At 45.1% G+C, this 23,729-nt stretch overlaps 1 pseudogene; it reads left to right on the top strand.

Annotated features, from left to right (window-relative positions):
• The first annotated feature begins 197 nt into the window (after positions 1-197).
• Positions 198-23,729, top strand: LOC109873924 (serine/threonine-protein kinase DCLK1-like; annotated as a pseudogene).

Here is a 23,729-nt window from a genome sequence, read left to right as displayed (position 1 = left end):
GGGGGGGGGGGCAGGGAAGTGATGGTGTGGTCAGGGTGATGTGAGGGGGGGGCAGGGAAGTGAGGGTGTGGTCAGGGTGATGTGAGGGGGTGGACTCCTCCTCTTCCTCCTGCTCCTCCTCCTGCTCATCCTCCTCTCTCCTCTCTCCTCCTCCTCCTCCCCTCCTCCTCCTCCTCCTCCTCCCCACCATCAGGAGCATATGATCCAGAACGAGGTAGCCATCCTGAGGAGGGTGAAACACCCCAACATTGTCCTGCTGATCGAGGAGATGGACACCTACAGTGAGCTCTACCTGGTTATGGAGCTAGTGAAGGTAGGCAATGGGGGGGTGGAGCGGGGTGGAGGGTGTTGAATTTCAGATGCCATTCAAGGAACCCAAGTACAATAAAACACTAAGAATTAAAGAACAAAGCGAAACACATTTACTGGTGTATTTCCACTAGTGCAGGGACGGCTCTAGTCTTTTTGGGGCCCTAAGCAATATTTGGTTGGGGGGCCCCACCACCACCAAGCAGTCCCCAAAAAAATATTGTGGTCACCCTCTTAATGGCAGAGAGAAAATGTATGTTTTAATAAAGTCAATTCTACACATTTTGCCATATGACAGAGAGGTCTTAATGGCAACGTTTTAATAAATGATATGACAGAGAGGAATTGTTGCCGTTTTAAATCGTGTTCTTTTGGCAGTTGTACACTTTTTTTAGAGGAAAAAGAAATCCACACCTGTTTAGGCGAGGTCCTGGCTAGAGGAGTAGAATACTAGAAAATAAAGAAATCCACACTGTTTAGGCGAGGTCCTGGCTAGCGGAGTAGAATACTAGAAATAAAGAAATCCACACCTGTTTAGGTGAGGTCCTGGCTAGAGGAGTAGAATACTAGAAATAAAGAAATCCACACCTGTTTTAGGCGAGGGTCCTGGCTAGCGGAGTAGAATACTAGAAAATAAAGAAATCCACACCTGTTTAGGCGAGGTCCTGGCTAGAGGAGTAGAATACTAGAAAATAAAGAAATCCACACCTGTTTAGGCGAGGTCCTGGCTAGAGGAGTAGAATACTAGAAAATAAAGAAATCCACACCTGTTTAGGCGAGGGTCCTGGCTAGAGGAGTAGAATACTAGAAAATAAAGAAATCCACACCTGTTTAGGCGAGGTCCTGGCTAGAGGAGTAGAATACTAGAAAATAAAGAAATCCACACTGTTTAGGCGAGGTCCTGGCTAGCGGAGTAGAATACTAGAAAATAAAGAAATCCACACCTGTTTAGGCGAGGTCCTGGCTAGCGGAGTAGAATACTAGAAAATAAAGAAATCCACACCTGTTTAGGCGAGGTCCTGGCTAGCGGAGTAGAATACTAGAAAATAAAGAAATCCACACCTGTTTAGGCGAGGTCCTGGCTAGCGGAGTAGAATACTAGAAAATAATGAAATCCACACCTGTTTAGGCGAGGTCCTGGCTAGAGGAGTAGAATACTAGAAAATAAAGAAATCCACACCTGTTTAGGCGAGGTCCTGGCTAGCGGAGTAGAATACTAGAAAATAAAGGAGAGCCACACTAAGAGTTCAGATGCAAAAATGTAATGTCCAACGTTTCGACAGGCAAGCTGTCTTCATCTGGACATAATCGCAAACAGGGTGACTCGTTTATATAGTGTCAAAAGACACACGCAGGTGTCTGTAATCATGGTCAAGTATGGCCTAATATCATTGGTTAATTCTCAAATATTCAAAATGACATACAAAAAACAAACGGATAGCATACGATCATAAACTAATTTAGACTACATCAGCCAAAGTCACAATAATCACAAGAATGGCTTCAGATCAAAGTCTACGTTGAGACCGAAGGGAGCAAAGGGTCTTTAAATTAAAGATCCAGGCAGCCTCTCTTCTACACGTTTTGCCACGGGGCGGAGAAAAAATCGTGCATTTTAGTAACACATTTCCTGCAATTCTACTCGTTTTGCCATTGGGCAGAGAGACATTTTTTGCTTTTTTAAAGCACATTTCCTACAATTCTCCACATTTTGCCATGACTCATGTCATGTTAGTTTGATATCTGAGTGAGAATGAATAACACTATCAATGTGGCCCCCCCTGGAGGTCAGGGCCCCTGGGCTGACAAGACAAGAGAAAAACTGCTGATGCACAAACTAATTTAGACATTGCAACATTTAGACATTTAGACATTGCGACATTTAGACATTGCGACATTGAGACATTGCGGCATTTAGACATTTAGACATTGCGACATTTAGACACTGCGACATTTAGGAATTTAGACATTGCGACATTTAGACACTGCGACATTTAGACACTGCGACATTTAGACACTGCGGCATTTAGACATTGCGACATTTAGACATTTAGACACTGCGACATTTAGACATTTAGACACTGCGACATTTTGACATTTAGACACTGCGACATTTAGACATTGCGACATTTAGACACTGCGACATTTAGACATTGCAACATTTAGACATTTAGACACTGCGACATTTAGACATTGCAACATTTAGACATTTAGACATTGCGACATTTAGACATTTAGACATTTAGACATTTAGACATTGCGACATTTAGACATTTAGACATTGTGAAATTGTGGAATTGTGAAATTGCGACATTGCGACATTGCGTATTCCACTGTTCTAACTCTCAACGATAAGTTGAGAACCCGACTGAGTTCCTGACCAGTGATGCATCTCGTTCATAATGTGTCTTTGGGTTTGTGTTTCCTTCAGAAAGTCTCCACACCCCTGAATGTTGTGTCACTGGTCTACACACAATACCCCCATAATGTCAAAGTGGAATTATGTTTTTAGACATTTTTACAAATGTATAAAAAAATGAAATGCTGAAATGTCTCAAGTCAATAATTATTCAGCCCCTTTGTCATGGCCTAAATAAGTTCAGGAGTAAATATTAACAGGTCCCACAATAAGTTGCATTCATTCACTCTTTGTGCAGTAATAGTGTTTAACATGATGTTTGAATGACTACCTCGTCTCTGGACATTATCTGTAAAGCCCCACAGTCGAGCAGTGAATTGCAAACACAGATTCAATCATAAAGAACCAGGGAGGTTTTCAAATGTCTCACAAAGAAGGACACCTAATGGTAGATGGGGTAAGTAGACATTAAATATCCCTTTGAACACGGTGAAGTTATTAATTACACTTTGGATGTTGTATTAATACTCCCAGTCACTACAAAGATACAGGCGTCCTTCCTAACTCAGTTGTCGGAGAGGAGAGAGGGCAATGGGGACTATAAAACAGTAACAGAGTTTAATGGCTGTGATAGAAGAAAACTGAGGATGGATCGCCATTGTAGTTTCTCTACAATACTAACCTAAATGACAGAGTGAAATGAAGGAAGCTACCTAATAATAATATTCCAAAACAACAAAGCATAACAAGGTATTAAAGGCATTAAAGCGAAATTGAAATTGTGGCAAAGAAATTAACTTTGCCCTGAATACGAAGTACCACAGTACATCACTGAGTACCACTCTTCATATTTTCAACCATGGTGGTGGCTGCATCGTGTTATGGGTCTGCTTGTCATCGTTAAGGACTGGGAAGTTTTGTAGGATAAATAGAAACGTAGTGGAGATAAAGCACAGGTCAAATCCTAGAGGAAAACCTGGTTCAGTTTGCTTTCCACAATACACTGGGAGATGAATTCACCTTTCAGCAGGACAATAACTTAAAACACAAGGCAAAATATACACTGGAGTTGCTTGACAAGAAGACAGTGAATTTTCCTGAGTGGCCCAGTTATAGTTTTGACTTAAAATCAATTAGAACATCTATGGCGAGACTTGAAAATGGCTGTCTAGCAACGATCAACAACCAACTTCACAGAGCTTGAAGAATAACCTGTCCCCTTCATTACACACACCTGTCCCCTTCGTTACGTGCACCTGTCCCCTTCATTACACACACCTGTCCCCTTCATTACACACACCTGTCCCCTTCGTTATGTTCACGTGTCCACTTCATTACACACACCTGTCCCCTTCATTACACGCACCTGTCCCCTTCGTTATGTGCACCTGTCCCCTTCGTTATTTTACCTGTCCCCTTCGTTACGCCACCTGTCCCCTTCGTTACGTGCACCTGTCCCCTTCATTACACACACCTGTCCCCTTCATTACATACACCTGTCCCCTTCATTACACACACCTGTCCCCTTCATTACACACACCTGTCCCCTTTGTTACGTGCACCTGTCCCCTTCATTACACACACCTGTCCCCTTCATTACACACACCTGTCCCCTTCGTTATGTGCACCTGTCCCCTTCGTTACGCCCACCTGTCCCCTTCGTTACGCCCCACCTGTCCCCTTCGTTACTTGCACCTGTCCCCTTTATTACGTACACCTGTCCCCTTCATTACGCCCACCTGTCCCCTTCGTTACTATCACCTGTCCCCTTCATTACGCCCACCTGTCCCCTTCATTACGCCCACCTGTCCCCTTCGTTACGCCCACCTGTCCCCTTCGTTACTTGCACCTGTCCCCTTTATTACGTACACCTGTCCCCTTCATTACGTCCACCTGTCCCCTTCGTTACGCCCACCTGTCCCCTTCGTTACTTGCACCGGTCCCCTTCATTACGCCCACCTGTCCCCTTCGTTACTTGCACCTGTCCCCTTTATTATGTACACCTGTCCCCTTCATTACGCCCACCTGTCCCCTTCGTTACACCCACCTGTCCCCTTCGTTACTTGCACCTGTCCCCTTCATTACGCCCACCTGTCCCCTTCGTTACGCCCACCTGTCCCCTTCGTTACGCCACCTGTCCCCTTCGTTACTTTCACCTGTCCCCTTCGTTACGCCACCTGTCCCCTTCATTACGCACACCTGTCCCCTTCGTTACTTGCACCTGCGCCTCAGTTGACCCACCCGAACTCCATCACTATTTGATTGCCTCCCCTTTATCTGTCTGTTCCTCTGTTTGTTCCCTGTGTCAGCATTGATGTTGTTACTTTGTCCCCTGTCCAGACGCTGTTCCTGTCCTGGTTTATGTCCGTTATTCATTCAATGTTCTCCCTGTACCTGCTTTCTGTCTCCGGTGTCAATCCTCACAACACAGGGACAAAGAGAGAGAGTGAGATATAGAGAGAGAGAGGAAGGCAAAGAGAGAGAGAGAGATACAGAGAGACAGAAGAAGTGAGTGATTGAGGAAGGCAGCACAGTTTACAAGAGGAGACTTGACAGTTTTCTCATTTTAATGACTGTGTGTCGCTAAGCCTGTGAGTCTCAGTGTGTGTGTCAGTCTGTGTGAAACCAGGCCCTATTTGAAGCTTCTGCTTCACTTGTGCATTCATTATAGTCGCACTATAAACTCTAGACGTCAGATTAAAACAAGGCTACAGAGTCCATCAGGTGACCATTAGATCCATTTGGACTGAATACATTTGTAGGTGCAACAGTTTAAAAAAAACATTTAAATTCACAATTTACCACATTTCAGCCCATTAGAGAACTAAATGAGGAGGAAACAAGTCGAGATCGGATCCTGGAAACACGCCCGGTAGAGATATGATTCTGATATGATTCTGATATGATTCTGATATGATTCTGAAATGATTCTGATATGATTCTGATATGATTCTGATATGATTCTGAAATGATTCTGATATGATTCTGATATGATTCTGATATGATTCTGATATGATTCTGAAATGATTCTGATATGATTCTGATATGATTCTGATATGATTCTGATATGATTCTGAAAATAACTGTAATGACAGTTAAATAAAGAAATACATTTCACCCAAATTTGAAAAAAAAGAATGCGGGTACTTTGCTCCGTGACTCATAATAGTAATGTGTTTATGTAAGCTTTATTTTTGTAAGGCGTGAAACCTGAACCCTGAACCCTGAACACTGAACCCTGAACACTGAACCCTGAACACTGAACCCTGAACACTGAACCCTGAACCCTGAACACTGAACACTGAACCCTGAACCCTGAACCCTGAACCCTGAACCCTGAACACTGAACCCTGAACCCTGAACCCTGAACACTGAACCCTGAACCCTGAACACTGCTCAGGACTCTGCTTCACACTCACACGCAAACAAGTTGTTTACCTGTTGACAAAAGTCACCTTGTCGCAGAGAGATTTAGACAGTAATCAAAACGTCACGTCAGGCACACACCCTACACAAAACACAGGCCTTATTTTAAATGTTTCCAAAATCCCCTATGTGGAAACAAATGGTGGAAAAAAACGACTGGACCCATTTCTCTGTTTGACCCCAAGGTTTTAAGGTTATTATGACTCATACTGTGGTACGGTATTGGGATTGTATTAATATTGTTACATGTAATTCTTTGTGTTGTCCACAGGGGGGCGATCTGTTCGATGCCATCACGTCCACTAACAGATACACTGAGAGGGACGCCAGCGGGATGCTGTACAACCTGGCCAACGCCATCAAATACCTCCACAGCCTCAAATCGTACACAGAGACATCAAACCAGAAAACCTACTGGTAAGATAGGTGTGTTGTGTGTGTGTGTGTGTGTGTGTGGTGTGTGTGTGTGTGTGGTGTGTGTGTGTGTGTGTGTGTGTGTGTGTGTGTGTGTGTGTGTGTGTGAGTGAGAGAGAGTGTGTGAGTGAGTGTGAGTGTGAGTGTGAGTGTGAGTGTGAGTGTGTGTGTGTGTGTGTGTGGTGTGTTGTGTGTGTGTGTGTGTGGTGTGTGTGTGTGTGTGAGTGTGAGTGAGAGAGAGTGTGTGAGTGAGTGAGTGAGTGAGAGAGAGAGAGAGAGAGAGAGAGAGAGAGTGAGTGTGAGTGTGAGAGTGTGTGTGTGTGTGTGTGAGAGAGAGTGTGTGAGTGAGTGAGAGAGAGAGAGAGAGAGAGAGAGAGAGAGAGAGAGAGAGTGTGAGTTGTGAGTGTGAGTGTGAGTGTGTGTAGTGAGAGAGAGTGTGTGTGTGTGAGAGAGAGTGTGTGTGTGTGTGTGTGTGTGTGAGAGTGTGAGAGTGTGTGTGAGAGTGTGAGAGTGTGAGAGAGTGTGTTGTGGGATCCGTAATCGCATCGTCAGTAGTCTCATCACTGAAAGGGTTTGCTGCATCACTGTTAATAGATAAACCTCATTGAATATGACACAATTCCATTCCATTTAAAAGGCTCCTTTATTGACATGGGAATCCTATTGTTTACATGACCAAAGCAGGTGAAATAGATAATAAACAAAAGTGAAATAAACAATTTATAAAAAATGTACAGTAAATAATACAAACCCAAAAGAATAAAGACATTTCAAAATGTCATATTACGTCTATATACAGTGTTGAAACGATGTGCAAATAGTTAGAATAACAAAATAGATAAAATCCATAAATATAAACACTCTCTTTCTCTCCGAGTGATGAAGTGATGGAGTGACTCACCCCTGCATTGATGCAGTCGTTCCCCCTCCTCCTGTCTGTCTCTTAACAGATGTAGGATCTTAATTTGATCCCTATTTTTGTTTCTGAGAATTGCAAACTTGTAGTGTATTTGAGTTTTAAAAAGGCTTCTAAAGTTTGGATCAACTCCTCCATGTTAATTATGATTCACATTTCCCGTTGCTGTAGGACTATTTTCCTGCTGTAGCAAATCGGCTCAAATTAAGATCCTACATCGGTATCTTCGCATCTCCCTCCCTCTCTTTTATGCACTTCTCAACACTTTCTTCACATGCACGCACACACACACACACACACGCACGCACGCACGCACGCACGCACGCACACACACACACACACACACACACATTGTGTGTCTATTGTGTTGAATGATGCAAGAAACCACTTTAAAACAGAAAATTCATTATAATTCACACACCCTTATTATTATTACAGCGAATCAGACAAAAATATATCCTACCCTCTAAAATATATCCTACCCTCTGAAATATATCCTACCCTCTGAAATATATCCTACCCTCTGAAATATATCCTACCCTCTGAAATATATCCTACCCTCTAAAATATATCCTACCCTCTGAAATGTATCCTACCCTCTGAAATATATCCTACCCTCTAAAATATATCCTACCCTCTGAAATGTATCCTACCCTCTGAAATATATCCTACCCTCTGAAATATATCCTACCCTCTGAAATATATCCTACCCTCTGAAATATATCCTACCCTCTGAAATATATCCTACCCTCTAAAATATATCCTACCCTCTGAAATGTATCCTACCCTCTGAAATATATCCTACCCTCTAAAATATATCCTACCCTCTGAAATATATCCTACCCTCTGAAATATATCCTACCCTCTAAAATATATCCTACCCTCTAAAATATATCCTACCCTCTGAAATGTATCCTACCCTCTGAAATATATCCTACCCTCTAAAATATATCCCACCCTCTGAAATGTATCCTACCCTCTGAAATATATTCTACCCTCTGAAATATATCCTACCCTCTGAAATATATCCTACCCTCTGAAATATATCCTACCCTCTGAAATATATCCTACCCTCTGAAATGTATCCTACCCTCTGAAATATATCCTACCCTCTAAAATATATCCTACCCTCTGAAATATATTCTACCCTCTAAAATATATCCTACCCTCTAAAATGTATCCTACCCTCTGAAATATATCCTACCCTCTAAAATATATCCTACCCTCTGAAATGTATCCTACCCTCTGAAATATATCCTACCCTCTGAAATGTATCCTACCCTCTGAAATATATCCTACCCTCTGAAATATACCCTACCCTCTGAAATATATCCTACCCTCTGAAATATATCCTACCCTCTGAAATATATCCTACCCTCTGAAATATATCCTACCCTCTGAAATATATCCTACCCTCTGAAATATATCCTACCCTCTGAATTATATCCTACCCTCTGAAATATATCCTACCCTCTGCCCATTGGTAACCTAGCTTATTCTAGCCTGCCTCAAAATACAACACTTCCCCTTTAAGGCATACAGTTGAAGTCGGAAGTTTACATACACCTTAGCCAATTACATTTAAACTTTTCACAATCCCTGACATTTAATCCTAGTAAATAAATTCCCTGTCCTAGGTCAGTTAGGATCACCACTTTATTTTAAGAATATGAAAAGTCAGAAAAATAGTAGAGAGAATGATTTATTTCAGCTTTTATTCCTTTCATCACATTCCCAGTGGGTCAGAAGTTTACATACACTCAATTAGTATTTGGTAGCATTGCCTTTAAATTGTTTAACTTGGGTGAAACGTTTTGGGTAGCCTTCCACTAGCTTCCCACGATAAGTTGGATGAATTTTGGCCCATTCCTCCTGACAGAGCTGGTGTAACTGAGTCAGGTTTGTAGGCCTCCTTGCTCGCACACGCTTTTTCAGTTCTGCCCACAAATGTTCTATAGGATTGAGGTCAGGGCTTTGTGATGGCCACTCCAATACCTTGACTTTGTTGTCCTTAAGCCATTTTGCCACAACTTTGGAAGTATGCTGTCATGGAAATTTACTGTATTACCAAATCATGAGAGAGCAAACCACACACAAGTAAGAGCTATCATAACGTCCATCTTTAATTATATGAGCTTCATCACAACCCTGTGACTCTCAGATCAATTCGGTGTCTATAAATGAACTCTGAGAGTGCTTACAAAACAGTCCTTGGTATCATTTATAGCCAAGACACACCAATCAAAACTAACATGACGAATAATAGATGTTAGGAACATTATACAAATAACCTTTGACCAGAAAAAGGAGTATCCCCTAATTTATAGCATTAGCTATAAATTATCGTTCAGTTTGGTCTCCTAAACCAAAGCTCCTATCTCGTTCTTGGTACCACTTAGAACCAAAAACATTACCTCATCCAATGGCATATATCAAATACACCACCACCTGGACAAGCTTACAGAGAGATGTGACTGGCACACAGACATTGTGGAGCCACCTAACTGGTTCCCCATTAATCACACCATCGCTTCACATGGTTTAGGAATAGTTTACAGACACATTCACAGATAAGACAAACCCGACCTCTCCCCTCTCTGGGCCCAAGTAACTTATCCCACATAAGCATACTTATGAAAATTAATAAAACATCTTATTTATAAATGTTACCTAAAGAATTCTGATTCTGCCACGACAATGCTTGAGGTCATTGTCCATTTGGAAGACCCATTTGTGACCAAGCTTTAACTTCATGACTGATGTCTTGAGATGATGCTTCAATATATCCACATTTTGTGAAGTGCACCATTCCCCCCTGCAGCAAAGCACCCCCACAACATGATGTTGCCACGCCCTGTCAAACCCTGACCGTAGAGATCTTTTTATTCTCTATGTTTGGTTGGTCAGGGTGTGACTCGGGTGGGAAACTCTATGTTCTGTGTTTCTATGTTTTGGCCAGGTATGGTTCTCAATCAGGGACAGCTGTCTATCGTTCTCTCTGATTGGGAATCATACTTAGGCAGCCTTTTTTCCTTTTGTATGTGTGGGTAGTTGTATTTGTTAGTGGCATTATATATATAGTATAGCCTAAGTAAGCTTCACGGTCGTTTCATTGTTCTTTGTTTTGTTGGCGACATTTATCAATAAAAGAAATGCACGCTCACCATGCTGCACCTTGGGGGCGTGGCTTGCGGCTGATTGGCTCCAGGGGCGTGGCTTTGCGGCTTATTTGCTCCAAGGGCGTGGCTCTGTGGTTGATTGGCTCCAGGGGCGTGGCTCTGTGGCTGATTGGCTCCAGGGGCATGGCTCTGTGGCTGATTGGCTCCAAACTACACGTCCGGTCATTTCCACGATGACAGCGAACGTAGTTTTCGAGTGTCTATTTTAAATATTTCCAGATGTTATTAGACAAAGGGATCAGAATACGATCAGAAACTACAGACGGGTTGTATAGATGGCTGAATACGATCAGAAACTACTGACGGGGTTGTATAGATGGCTGAATACGATCAGAAACTACAGACGGGGTTGTATAGATGGCTGAATACGATCAGAAACTACAGACGGGGTTGTATAGATGGCTGAATACGATCAGAAACTACTGACGGGGTTGTATAGATGGCTGAATACGATCAGAAACTACTGACGGGGTTGTATAGATGGCTGAATACGATCAGAAACTACTGACGGGGTTGTATAGATGGCTGAATACGATCAGAAACTACTGACGGGGTTGTATAGATGGCTGAATACGATCAGAAACTACTGACGGGGTTGTATAGATGGCTGAATACGATCAGAAACTACAGACGGGGTTGTATAGATGGCTGAATACGATCAGAAACTACTGACTGGGTTGTATAGATGGCTGAATACGATCAGAAACTACTGACAGGGTTATATAGATGGCTGAATACGATCAGAAACTACTGACAGGGTTGTATAGATGGCTGAATACGATCAGAAACTACTGACAGGGTTGTATAGTTGGCTGAATACGATCAGAAACTACTGACAGGGTTGTATAGATGGCTGAATACGATCAGAAACTACTGACAGGGTTATATAGATGGCTGAATACGATCAGAAACTACTGACGGGGTTGTATAGATGGCTGAATACAATCAGAAACTACTGACAGGGTTGTATAGATGGCTGAATACGATCAGAAACTACTGACAGGGTTGTATAGATGGCTGAATACGATTAGAAACTACTGACAGGGTTGTATAGATGGCTGAATACGATCAGAAACTACTGACAGGGTTGTATAGATGGCTGAATTTGATGGCCATCATTGTTTTATTTGTCGTCCTCAGAGATCCTAATTGAAAACGTCACAGAGAAGCAATTTCCAGTTTTGCACATGACTGAACAGTCAAAAGACATTAAATCATAAAATTACACGAAAACTGTGTAGGCCATAAATAAATACTTAATAATAACAACTAAAATGGTAAAAGTGGCAGAGTTGCCCTTTAACCTTTAACCTTTAACTTATCTTACCAGTCAGAATGAATGCCTACATTTAGTAGCTAAATGACTGAATCATGCTACATACATTGTACGGTTCTATAAATACATTTCACTGTAAGTATTTGATGCGTTACAGTGGCCATATGAAAATATATTGTAATAGAAATAAACTATATTTCTAGGCAGCTAAGCTCTACCCCTTCCTCACAGTTATTCTAACCCCTCTCCTCTCCTCACCTCTCCCCTCTCTCACCTCCTCTCTCTCGCTCTCTCCCCTCCCTAACCCCTCTCCTCTCTCACCACTCCCCTCTCGCTCCTCTCCTCTCACCCCTCTCCTCCTCTCCTCTCCCTAACCACTCCCCTCTCTCACCTCTCTCCTCTCCTCTCCCCCCCCCACTCTCACCTCTCTCCTCTCCTCTCCCTCCCCCTCCCCTCTCTCCCTGCCCTTTCCTCTCCCCTCTCATCTCCTCCCCTCTCCTCTCTCCCCCTCTCTCCTCTCCTCCCTCTCTCACCTATCTCCTCTCCCTCCCTCTCCCTCCCCTCTCTCCCCTTTCCTTTCCTCTCCTCCCTTCTCCTCTCCACTCCCCTCTCCCCTCCCCTCTCATCTCCTCCCCTCTCTCCTCTCCTCTCCCTCCCCCTCCCCTCTCTCCCCTGCCCTGCCCTTTCCTATCCTCCCCTCTCCTCTCCTCTCCCCTCTCATCTCCTCCCCTCTCCTCTCTCCCCTCTCTCCTCTCTCCTCTCTCCCCTCTCTCCTCTCTCCTCTCCCCTCCCCTCTCTCTTCTCCCCTCTCCCCTCTCCCCTCCCCTCTCGTCTCTCCCCTCTCATCTCTTGTCCCTCTCCTGTTGTCTCCTCTCCTCTCACCTTCCCTCACCTCTCATTTCCTCCCCTCTCCCCTCTCTCCTCTCTCCCCACCTCTCCAGGTGTATGAGCATGTTGATGGCAGTAAGAGTCTGAAGTTGGGGGACTTTGGTCTGGCCACCGTAGTAGATGGACCCCTCTACACCGTCTGTGGAACACCCACATATGTAGCACCAGAGATCATCGCAGAGACAGGGTACGTACAACATGTGTGTGTGTGTGTGTGTGTGTGTGTGTGGTTTGTATACAGTATATCTCCTGATCCTCCCTCTCTCTCACTCTTTCCTTGAGTTTTTCCTTCCTCTCTTTTCTACAAATCTCTCCTCTCTTTCTCTATCCTTCCTTCCCTCCCCTCTCTCTTTCTCTCTCTCTCTCTCTCTCTCTGTCTCTCTCTCTCTCTCTCTCTCTCTCACACACACTCTCTCTCACACTCTCTCTCTCTCACACACCAAAACTCAGAGACCAGGCAAGGAGGGCATTAAGCCGTACACTGGGCTTTACGGAAGAGTGGCCAGAAAAAGCAATTGCTTAAAGATTTTTGTTTTATACAAACACGTTTGTTCGTCAACAGGCATGTGGGAGACTCCCCAAACATATGGAAGAAGGTACTCTGGTCAAATGAGACAAAAATGTTGCTTTTTGGCCATCAAAGAAAACGCTATGTCTGGTGCAAATCCAACACCTCTCATCACTCCGAGAACCCATCCCCACAGTTAAGCATGGTGGTGGCAGCATCATGCTGTGGGGATGTTTTTCATCGGCATGGACTGGGAAACTGGTCAGAATAGAATGAATGATGGATGGCGCAAAATACAGGGAAATTCTTGAGGGAAACCTGTTTCAGGATTCCGGAGATTTAAGACTGGGACGGAGGTTCACCTTCCAGCAGGACAATGACCCTAAGCATACTGCTAAAGCAACACTCGAGTGGTTTAAGGGGAAACATTTAAATGTCTTGGTATGGCTGTACACCAGCGGAACCCATCCAACTTGAAGGAGCTGGTTTTGCCTTGAAGAATGGGCAAAAATCCTAGTGGCTAGATGTGCCAAGCTTATAGAGACATTCCCCAAGAGACTTGCAGCTGTAATTGCAGCAAAAGGTGGCTCTACAAAGTATTGACATTGGGGGGGGGGGGGGGGGGGGTGAATAGTTATGCACTCTCAAGTTTAATATCTCACCCCAAAAAATATTTTGCATCTTCAAAGTGGTAGACATGTTGTGTAAATCAAATGATACAAACAAATCTTAATTCCAGGTTGTAAGGCAACAAAATAGGAAGAATGTCAAGGAGGTGAATACTTTCACAAGTAGTGTTGTAATAATGTGTAAATAGTTAAAGTACAAAAGGGAGAATATATCAACATAAATATGGGTTGTATTTACAATGGTGTTTGTTCTTCACTGGTTGCCCTTTTCTTATGGCAACAGGTCATAAATCTTGCTGCTGTGATGGCACACTGTGGAATTTCACCCAGTAGACATGGGAGTTAATCAACATTGGTTTTGTTTTCTAATTCTTTGTGGGTCTGTGTAATCTGAGGGAAATATGTGTCTCTAATATGGTCATTATTCCACATGTCTGTGGAACCTGTTCAGTTTATGTCTCAGTTGTTGAATCTTGTTACGTTCATACAAGGTTTGCTGAAAATAAACACAGTTGACAGTGAGAGGACATATCTTTTTTTGCTGAGGTTATATGTATGTGGCTATATTACCGTTTGTCACCCAACTCTGACTATAAACAGCTGTGGCTGTGAGTGGAGACCAGAGGGAGAACATTTTCTTTGTGGATCTGTGTAATCTGAGGGAAATATGTGTCTCTAATATGGTCATACATTTGGCAGGAGGTTAGGAAGTGCAGCTCAGTTTCTACCTCATTTTGTGGGCAGTGAGCACATAGCCTGTCTTCTCTTGAGAGCCATGTCTGCCTACGGCGGCCTTTCTCAATAACAAGGCTATGCCCACTGAGTCTGTACATAGTTTCTCTCTCTCTCTCTCTCTCTCTCTCTCTCTCTCTCTGACCAGTCTATTCTCTCTTTCTGTGTATTCTAGGTATGGCATTAAGGTAGATATCTGGGCAGCAGGAGTTATAAACTACATCTTGCTGTGTGGCTTTCCTCCCTTCCGAGGGTAAGAAAGCACTGACACCCCAACTGAAAAAAAACATACACGTTCTTGTTTACAATTCACCTCTGATCTAATATGACATCAAACTAAGCTAGGTGTTTTACATTTTGATGAATCCATGTTGGGAGTGTTATTAGTGCCATACCTCCCTCCTGTGGTTAGAAGGAGTATTACTGAATCTCTGAGAAAAGACACAGGCATCTTTCAACTTGAGATGCCTTCAAAGAAAACACACTCATTGTGTCCTAAATTAAGATTAAAGTCATGACCACAGCATACATAGAGAACCTAGTCCACATAACATGTTTAGCTTTAAAAATATATATATTTTACTGTGTGTGTGTGTGTGTGTGTGTGTGTGTGTGTGTGTGTGTGTGTGTGTGTGTGTGTGCGTGCGTGTGCGTGCGCGTGCGTGTGTGTGTGTGTGTGTGTGTGCGTGTGTGTGTGTGTGTGTCTGTATATATATATATATATACAGTAGCAGTGATGACCAGGAAGTGTTATTTGACCAGATCCTGATGGGACAGCTGGAGTTCCCTCTCCCCTACTGGGACAATGTGTCGGAGACTGCCAAGGTTAGACACACACACGCACGCACACACACACACACACACACACACACACACACACACACACACACACACACACACACACACACACACACACACACACACACACACACACACACACACACACACACACACAGTAGATATATTGAGAGTGTAACCCTTCTGTGTTGTGTTTAGGAGCTGATCAGGTCCATGTTGGAGGTGGAGGTGGATCAGAGATACACAGCAGAACAGGTTCTGGACCACCCATGGATCCATGTGAGTTATTCTCCTCTCCTCCTGTAACCATGGGTCAGTGTGAGTAGTTCTCCTCTCCTCTCCAACTATAACCCTGGGTCAGTGTGAGTAGTTCTCCTCTCCTCTCCAACTATAACCCTGGGTCAATGTGAGTAGTTCTCCTCTACTCCTATAACCCTGGGTCAATGTGAGTAGTTCTCCCCTCCTCTCCTCCTATAACCCTGGTTCAGTGTGAGTAGTTCTCCCCTCCTCTCCTCCTATAACCCTGGTTCAGTGTGAGTAGTTCTCCTCTCCTCTCCTTCTATCACCCTGGGTCAATGTGGTTAGTTCTCCTCTCCTCCTATAACCCTGGGTTAATGTGGTTAGTTCTCCTCTCCTCCTATCACCCTGGTTCAGTGTGAGTAGTTCTCCTCTCCTCTCCTCATATCACCCTGGTTCAGTGTGAGTAGTTCTCCTCTCCTCTCCTCCTATCACCCTGGTTCAGTGTGAGTAGTTCTCCTCCACTCCTATGACCCTGGTTCAGTGTGAGTAGTTCTCCTCTCCTCTACTCCTATCACCCTGGTTCAGTGTGAGTAGTTCTCCTCTCCTCTCCTCCTATCACCCTGGTTCAGTGTGAGTTGTTCTCCTCTCCTCTCCTCATATCACCCTGGTTCAGTGTGAGTAGTTCTCCTCTCCTCTCCTCCTATCACCCTGGTTCAGTGTGAGTAGTTCTCCTCTCCTCTCCTCATATCACCCTGGTTCAGTGTGAGTAGTTCTCCTCTCCTCTCCTCCTATCACCCTGGTTCAGTGTGAGTAGTTCTCCTCTCCTCCTATCACCCTGGTTCAGTGTGAGTAGTTCTCCTCTCCTCTCCTCCTATCACCCTGGTTCAGTGTGAGTAGTTCTCCTCTCCTCCTATAACCCTGGTTCAGTGTGAGTAGTTCTCCTCTCCTCTCCTCCTATAACCCTGGTTCAGTGTGAGTAGTTCTCCTCTCCTCTCCTCCTATCACCCTGGTTCAGTGTGAGTAGTTCTCCTCTCCTCTCCTCCTATCACCCTGGTTCAGTGTGAGTAGTTCTCCTCTCCTCTCCTCCTATCACCCTGGTTCAGTGTGAGTAGTTCTCCTCTCCTCCTATCACCCTGGTTCAGTGTGAGTAGTTCTCCTCTCCTCATATCACCCTGGTTCAGTGTGAGTAGTTCTCCTCTCCTCTCCTCCTATCACCCTGGTTCAGTGTGAGTAGTTCTCCTCTCCTCCTATCACCCTGGTTCAGTGTGAGTAGTTCTCCTCTCCTCCTATCACCCTGGTTCAGTGTGAGTAGTTCTCCTCTCCTCTCCTCCTATCACCCTGGTTCAGTGTGAGTAGTTCTCCTCTCCTCTCCTCATATCACCCTGGTTCAGTGTGAGTAGTTCTCCTCTCCTCTCATCCTATCACCCTGGTTCAGTGTGAGTAGTTCTCCTCTCCTCTCCTCATATCACCCTGGTTCAGTGTGAGTAGTTCTCCTCTCCTCCTATCACCCTGGTTCAGTGTGAGCAGTTCTCCTCTCCTATACATACTGTACCTGTGTTTCACCATCCTGAGGTGAACAATTTAGGTTTTAACATCGTAAAAAACAGAACATCACAGGCGAACTTTCCTCTTTGTTCTCAGTGTCTTCTACATCTACAGAACAATAGACCTGCACTGACTCTCATATATACTGTCTTCTACATCTACAGAACAGTAGACCTGCACTGACTCTCATATATACTGTCTTCTACATCTACAGAACAATAGACCTGCACTGACTCTCATATATACTGTCTTCTACATCTACAGAACAGTAGACCTGCACTGACTCTCATCATACTGTCTTCTACATCTACAGAACAATAGACCTGCACTGACTCTCATATATACTGTCTTCTACATCTACAGAACAATAGACCTGCACTGACTCTCATATATACTGTCTTCTACATCTACAGAACAGTAGACCTGCACTGACTCTCATATATACTGTCTTCTACATCTACAGAACAGTAGACCTGCACTGACTCTCATCATACTGTCTTCTACATCTACAGAACAGTAGACCTGCACTGACTCTCATATATACTGTCTTCTACATCTACAGAACAGTAGACCTGCACTGACTCTCATATATACTGTCTTCTACATCTACAGAACAGTAGACCTGCACTGACTCTCATATATACTGTCTTCTACATCTACAGAACAGTAGACCTGCACTGACTCTCATATATACTGTCTTCTACATCTACAGAACAATAGACCTGCACTGACTCTCATCATACTGTCTTCTACATCTACAGAACAATAGACCTGCACTGACTCCCATATATACTGTCTTCTACGTCTACAGAACAGTAGACCTGCACTGACTCTCATATATACTGTCTTCTACATCTACAGAACAATAGACCTGCACTGACTCTCATATATACTGTCTTCTACATCTACAGAACAATAGACCTGCACTGACTCTCATATATACTGTCTTCTACATCTACAGAACAATAGACCTGCACTGACTCTCATATATACTGTCTTCTACATCTACAGAACAATAGACCTGCACTGACTCTCATATATACTGTCTTCTACATCTACAGAACAATAGACCTGCACTGACTCTCATCATACTGTCTTCTACATCTACAGAACAGTAGACCTGCACTGACTCTCATCATACTGTCTTCTACATCTACAGAACAGTAGACCTGCACTGACTCTCATATATACTGTCTTCTACATCTACAGAACAGTAGACCTGCACTGACTCTCATCATACTGTCTTCTACATCTACAGAACAGTAGACCTGCACTGACTCTCATATATACTGTCTTCTACATCTACAGAACAGTAGACCTGCACTGACTCTCATATATACTGTCTTCTACATCTACAGAACAATAGACCTGCACTGACTCTCATATATACTGTCTTCTACATCTACAGAACAGTAGACCTGCACTGACTCTCATATATACTGTCTTCTACATCTACAGAACAGTAGACCTGCACTGACTCTCATATATACTGTCTTCTTCATCTACAGAACAGTAGACCTGCACTGACTCTCATATATACTGTCTTCTACATCTACAGAACAGTAGACCTGCACTGACTCTCATATATACTGTCTTCTACATCTACAGAACAGTAGACCTGCACTGACTCTCATATATACTGTCTTCTACATCTACAGAACAGTAGACCTGCACTGACTCTCATATATACTGTCTTCTACATCTACAGAACAGTAGACCTGCACTGACTCTCATATATACTGTCTTCTACATCTACAGAACAGTAGACCTGCACTGACTCTCATCATACTGTCTTCTACATCTACAGAACAATAGACCTGCACTGACTCTCATATATACTGTCTTCTACATCTACAGAACAGTAGACCTGCACTGACTCTCATATATACTGTCTTCTACATCTACAGAACAGTAGACCTGCACTGACTCTCATATATACTGTCTTCTACATCTACAGAACAGTAGACCTGCACTGACTCTCATCATACTGTCTTCTACATCTACAGAACAATAGACCTGCACTGACTCTCATATATACTGTCTTCTACATCTACAGAACAATAGACCTGCACGGACTCTCATATATATACTGTCTTCTACATCTACAGAACAATAGACCTGCACTGACTCTCATATATACTGTCTTCTACATCTACAGAACAGTAGACCTGCACTGACTCTCATCATACTGTCTTCTACATCTACAGAACAGTAGAACAGTATATTTCTGTCAATGGTGTTTTTATTTGAAAATAGGATACAGCTTGAAGGGAATTCTCCTTCTAAACCAGACCTTCACTTTTCATCTCCTCTCAAACCGTCTCTCCTCTTCCTCCTCTTCCTCCCATTCCTTCTCTCCTCCTCCTCCTCCTCCTCCCATTCCTTCTCTCCTCCTCCTCTCCTCCTCCCATTCATTCTCTCCTCTTCCTCCTCCTCCTCCTCTCATTCCTTCTCTCCTTTTCCTCCTCCTCCTCCCATTCATTCTCTCCTCCTCCTCCTCCTCCTCCTCCTCCTCCTCCTCCTCCTCCTCCTCCTCCTCCTCCTCCTCCTCCTCCTCCTCCTCCTCCCATTCCTTCTCTCCTCTTCCTCCTCCTCCTCCTCCTCCTCCCATTCCTTCTCTCCTCTTCCTCCTCCACTTCCTCCCATTCCTTCTCTCCTCCTCCTCCTCCTCCTCTTCCTCCCATTCCTTCTCTCCTCTTCCTCCTCCTCCTCCTCCCATTCCTTCTCTCCTCCTCCTCCTCCTCCTCCTCCTCTTCCTCCCATTCCTTCTCTCCTCTTCCTCCTCCTCCTCCTCCCATTCCTTCTCTCCTCCTCCTCCTCCTCCTCCTCCTCTTCCTCCCATTCCTTCTCTCCTCTTCCTCCTCCTCCTCCTCCCATTCCTTCTCTCCTCCTCCTCCTCCTCTTCCTCCCATTCCTTCTCTCCTCCTCCTCCTCCTCCTCCCATTCCTTCTCTCCTCCTCCTCCTCCTCCTCCTCTTCCTCCCATTCCTTCTCTCCTCCTCCTCCTCCTCCTCCTCCCATTCCTTCTCTCCTCCTCCTCTTCCTCCCATTCCTTCTCTCCTCCTCCTCCTCCTCCTCCACCTCCCATTCCTTCTCTCCTCCTCCTCCTCCTCCTCCCATTCCTTCTCTCCTCCTCCTCCTCCTCCTCCTCTTCCTCCCATTCCTTCTCTCCTCCTCCTCCTCCTCCTCCTCTTCCTCCCATTCCTTCTCTCCTCCTCCTCCTCCTCCTCCCATTCCTTCTCTCCTCCTCCTCCTCCTCCTCCTCTTCCTCCCATTCCTTCTCTCCTCCTCCTCCTCCTCCTCCTCCTCCCATTCCTTCTCTCCTCCTCCTCTTCCTCCCATTCCTTCTCTCCTCCTCCTCCTCCTCCTCCTCCTCCTCCCATTCCTTCTCTCCTCTTCCTCCTCCTCCTCCCATTCCTTCTCTCCTCCTCCTCCTCCTCCTCCTCTTCCTCCCATTCCTTCTCTCCTCCTCCTCCTCCTCCTCCTCCCATTCCTTCTCTCCTCTTCCTCCTCCTCCTCCCATTCCTTCTCTCCTCCTCCTCCTCCTCCTCCTCCTCTTCCTCCCATTCCTTCTCTCCTCCTCCTCCTCCTCCTCCCATTCCTTCTCTCCTCCTCCTCCTCCTCCTCCCATTCCTTCTCTCCTCCTCCTCCTCCTCCCCTTCCTTTTTCTCCTCTCCTCTCTTCACTCTCTCTGCAGGATGATGGTGTGTCGGAGAATGAACAGGAGCTGTCAGTAGCAGGGAAGCTAAAGAAACACTTCAACACCAGCCCTATATCTAACGCCACCACCGCCGGAGTGTCAGTCATCACGGTATGCCCCGAACAGACTAATGCAGACATACAAAACTATTTTCAGTTGTTTTTTTACTGGGCATTAAGACTGTATTGGCTTTGTCTTTGGCTCTAAGGCTGACTGTACTGAGCTGTAAGTCTTACTGGTTTTAAAGGCGTTACTGGTTTCTCTGTAAGTCCTACTGGTTTTAAAGTCATTACTGGTTTCTCTGTAAGTCCTACTGGTTTTAAAGGCATTACTGGTTTCTCTGTAAGTCGTACTGGTTTTAAAGGTATTACTGGTTTCTCTGTAAGTCCTACTGGTTTTAAAGGCATTACTGGTTTCTCTGTAAGTCCTACTGGTTTTAAAGGTATTACTGGTTTCTCTGTAAGTCCTACTGGTTTTAAAGGCATTACTGGTTTCTCTGTAAGTCCTACTGGTTTTAAAGTCATTACTGGTTTCTCTGTAAGTCCTACTGGTTTTAAAGGCATTTCTGGTTTCTCTGTAAGTCCTACTGGTTTTAAAAGTTACTGGTTTCTTTGTCCTGTTGTGCAGTTGGACCACAGCTTCTCCATGCAGCGCTCTGGGTCGTTGGACTTCCACCAGCACCCGGCCATGTACTGGATAAGGTATAACCTGTTGCCACGACAACCTCCCTGCCTCTGCCTCTGTTTCCTGTGTCTCCACATACAGTATGCTGATTGGCTGCTGGCTTCTGTGTGCTTTGTCAGCTCCACCCATGCCCCCTCCCCCTTCCTGCTTTTTTTCATAGGGTCGCTTGGTGTCACTGTTGCTCCTCCCCCTTCCACCTGTTACTCCCAGTGACATCACAGCCTTTCTACCACCCCTGCTTGATAATGCAGTCTGTGGTATTTTCTCCTCCTGTCCTAGGAAAGTGTGTGTTGTTTGTTTACACACACACACACACACACACACACACACACACACACACACACACACACACACACACACACACACACACACACACACACTGCTGGGTGTGTGTAGGGTTTAGAGTATGTGTGTGTGTGTGTGTGTGTGTGTGTGTGTGTGTGTGTGTGTGTGTGTGTGTGTGTGTGTGTGTGTGTGTGTGTGTGTGTGTGTGTGTGTGTGTGTGTGTGTGTGTGTGTGTGTGTGTGTGTGTGTGTGTGTGTGACTCAGCGTGTTTACAGCTGATCTTCCCTTTGTGGTCCTGTTACTAACCTTTTGTCTGTAGAAAAGTGCAACGCTCTCAAAATGTTAACTCTCAACAAACTGTAGGCTACAGTGAACAATGATTTGATCAACCCAAGGATACTGTATCTGTTGAGGTGTTGAAAGTGTGAGAGAGCGCTCCTTTTTTCTTCTAGTGCACCTACCTGTCACTGCCAATTCTCCAGTAGCTCCTTGAAACTTGAGTTTACACATGTCTGTCACCATCAGCTTGTGACTTGTGTCGTTTAGTGCTTCTCTTCTCCTCTTCTCTCATCTGGCATTCCTGTCCTCCCTCTCTCTTTCCTCTCCTCTCCTCTCCTCTCCTCTCCTCTCCTCTCCTCTCCTCTCCTCTCCTCTCCTCTCCTCTCCTCTCCTCTCCTCTCCTCTCCTCTCCTCTCCTCTCCTCTCCTCTCCTCTCCTCTCCTCTCCTCTCCTCTCCTCTCCTCTCCTCTCCTCTCCTCTCCTGCTCTACTCCCCTCTGATGAGCATGAGCAGCATCTCTGATGAGCAGCATCTCTGATGAGCAGCATCTCTGATTGGTTCTCCTGTGTCTCCTCTACCTCAGGCCACCGCTCTTGATAAGGAGGGGCAGGTTCTCAGACGAAGATGCAACCAGGATGTGAGCTCACGGCCGTTGCCGTTGACAACAACAACAACAACAACAACAACAACAACAACAACAATGGAAAAACCGGCTAGCTGCCTCCCCAGCCCGACCCTCGCCCCCCTCTTTCTGACCTTTATCCTCGGCTCCGTCCCTAACCCTGACCCCTCCACCAGCCACACCCCGGCGTTGGACGATGAGGATATCTCTCTTAGCTCAGCTGGGACTGTTCGTTCTCCTTTTAGAGGTAGGGAGAGGGGCAATATGTTCTCTTAACTCCCCCTTTTAGAGGTAGGGAGAGGGGCAATATGTTCTCCTAACTCCCCCTTTTAGAAGTAGGGAGAGGGGCAATATGTTCTCCTAACTCCCCCTTTTAGAGGTAGGGAGAGGGGCAATATGTTCTCCTAACTCCCCCTTTTAGAGGTAGGGAGAGGGGAAATATGTTCTCCTAACGCCCCCTTTTAGAGGTGGGGAGAGGGGGGAGATGGGAGAAGAGGGGTGATACATTCTCCTAACTCCCCCTTTTAATAGTAGTAAGGGGGGATGAGGGGAAGAAGAGGAGGAGGAGAGGATTGGGGTTGTACACCCCCTTCCTCTTCTTTTAGGGGAGGGAAAGTAGAGGTGATAGGGGAGTGGTCTCTCTCTCCTCAGCTGGGACTGTTCCTTTAGAGGTAGGGGAGGGAAAGTAGAGGAGATAGGGGAGTGGTCTCTCTCTCCTCAGCTGGGACTGTTCCTTTAGAGGTAGAGGAGGGAAAGTAGAGGAGATAGGGGAGTGGTCTCTCTCCTCAGCTGGGACTGTTCCTTTAGAGGTAGGGGAGGGAAAGTAGAGGAGATAGGGGAGTGGTCTCTCTCTCCTCAGCTGGGACTGTTCCTTTAGAGGTAGGGGAGGGAAAGTAGAGGAGATAGGGGAGTGGTCTTTCCCCCCCCCCCCCCCATCTCCC

The sequence above is a fragment of the Oncorhynchus kisutch genome, linkage group LG29 (genome assembly GCF_002021735.2).
Source record: "Oncorhynchus kisutch isolate 150728-3 linkage group LG29, Okis_V2, whole genome shotgun sequence".
In the NCBI taxonomy this organism is placed as follows: domain Eukaryota; kingdom Metazoa; phylum Chordata; class Actinopteri; order Salmoniformes; family Salmonidae; genus Oncorhynchus; species Oncorhynchus kisutch.
This window is presented reverse-complemented; position numbering and strand designations above follow the sequence as displayed.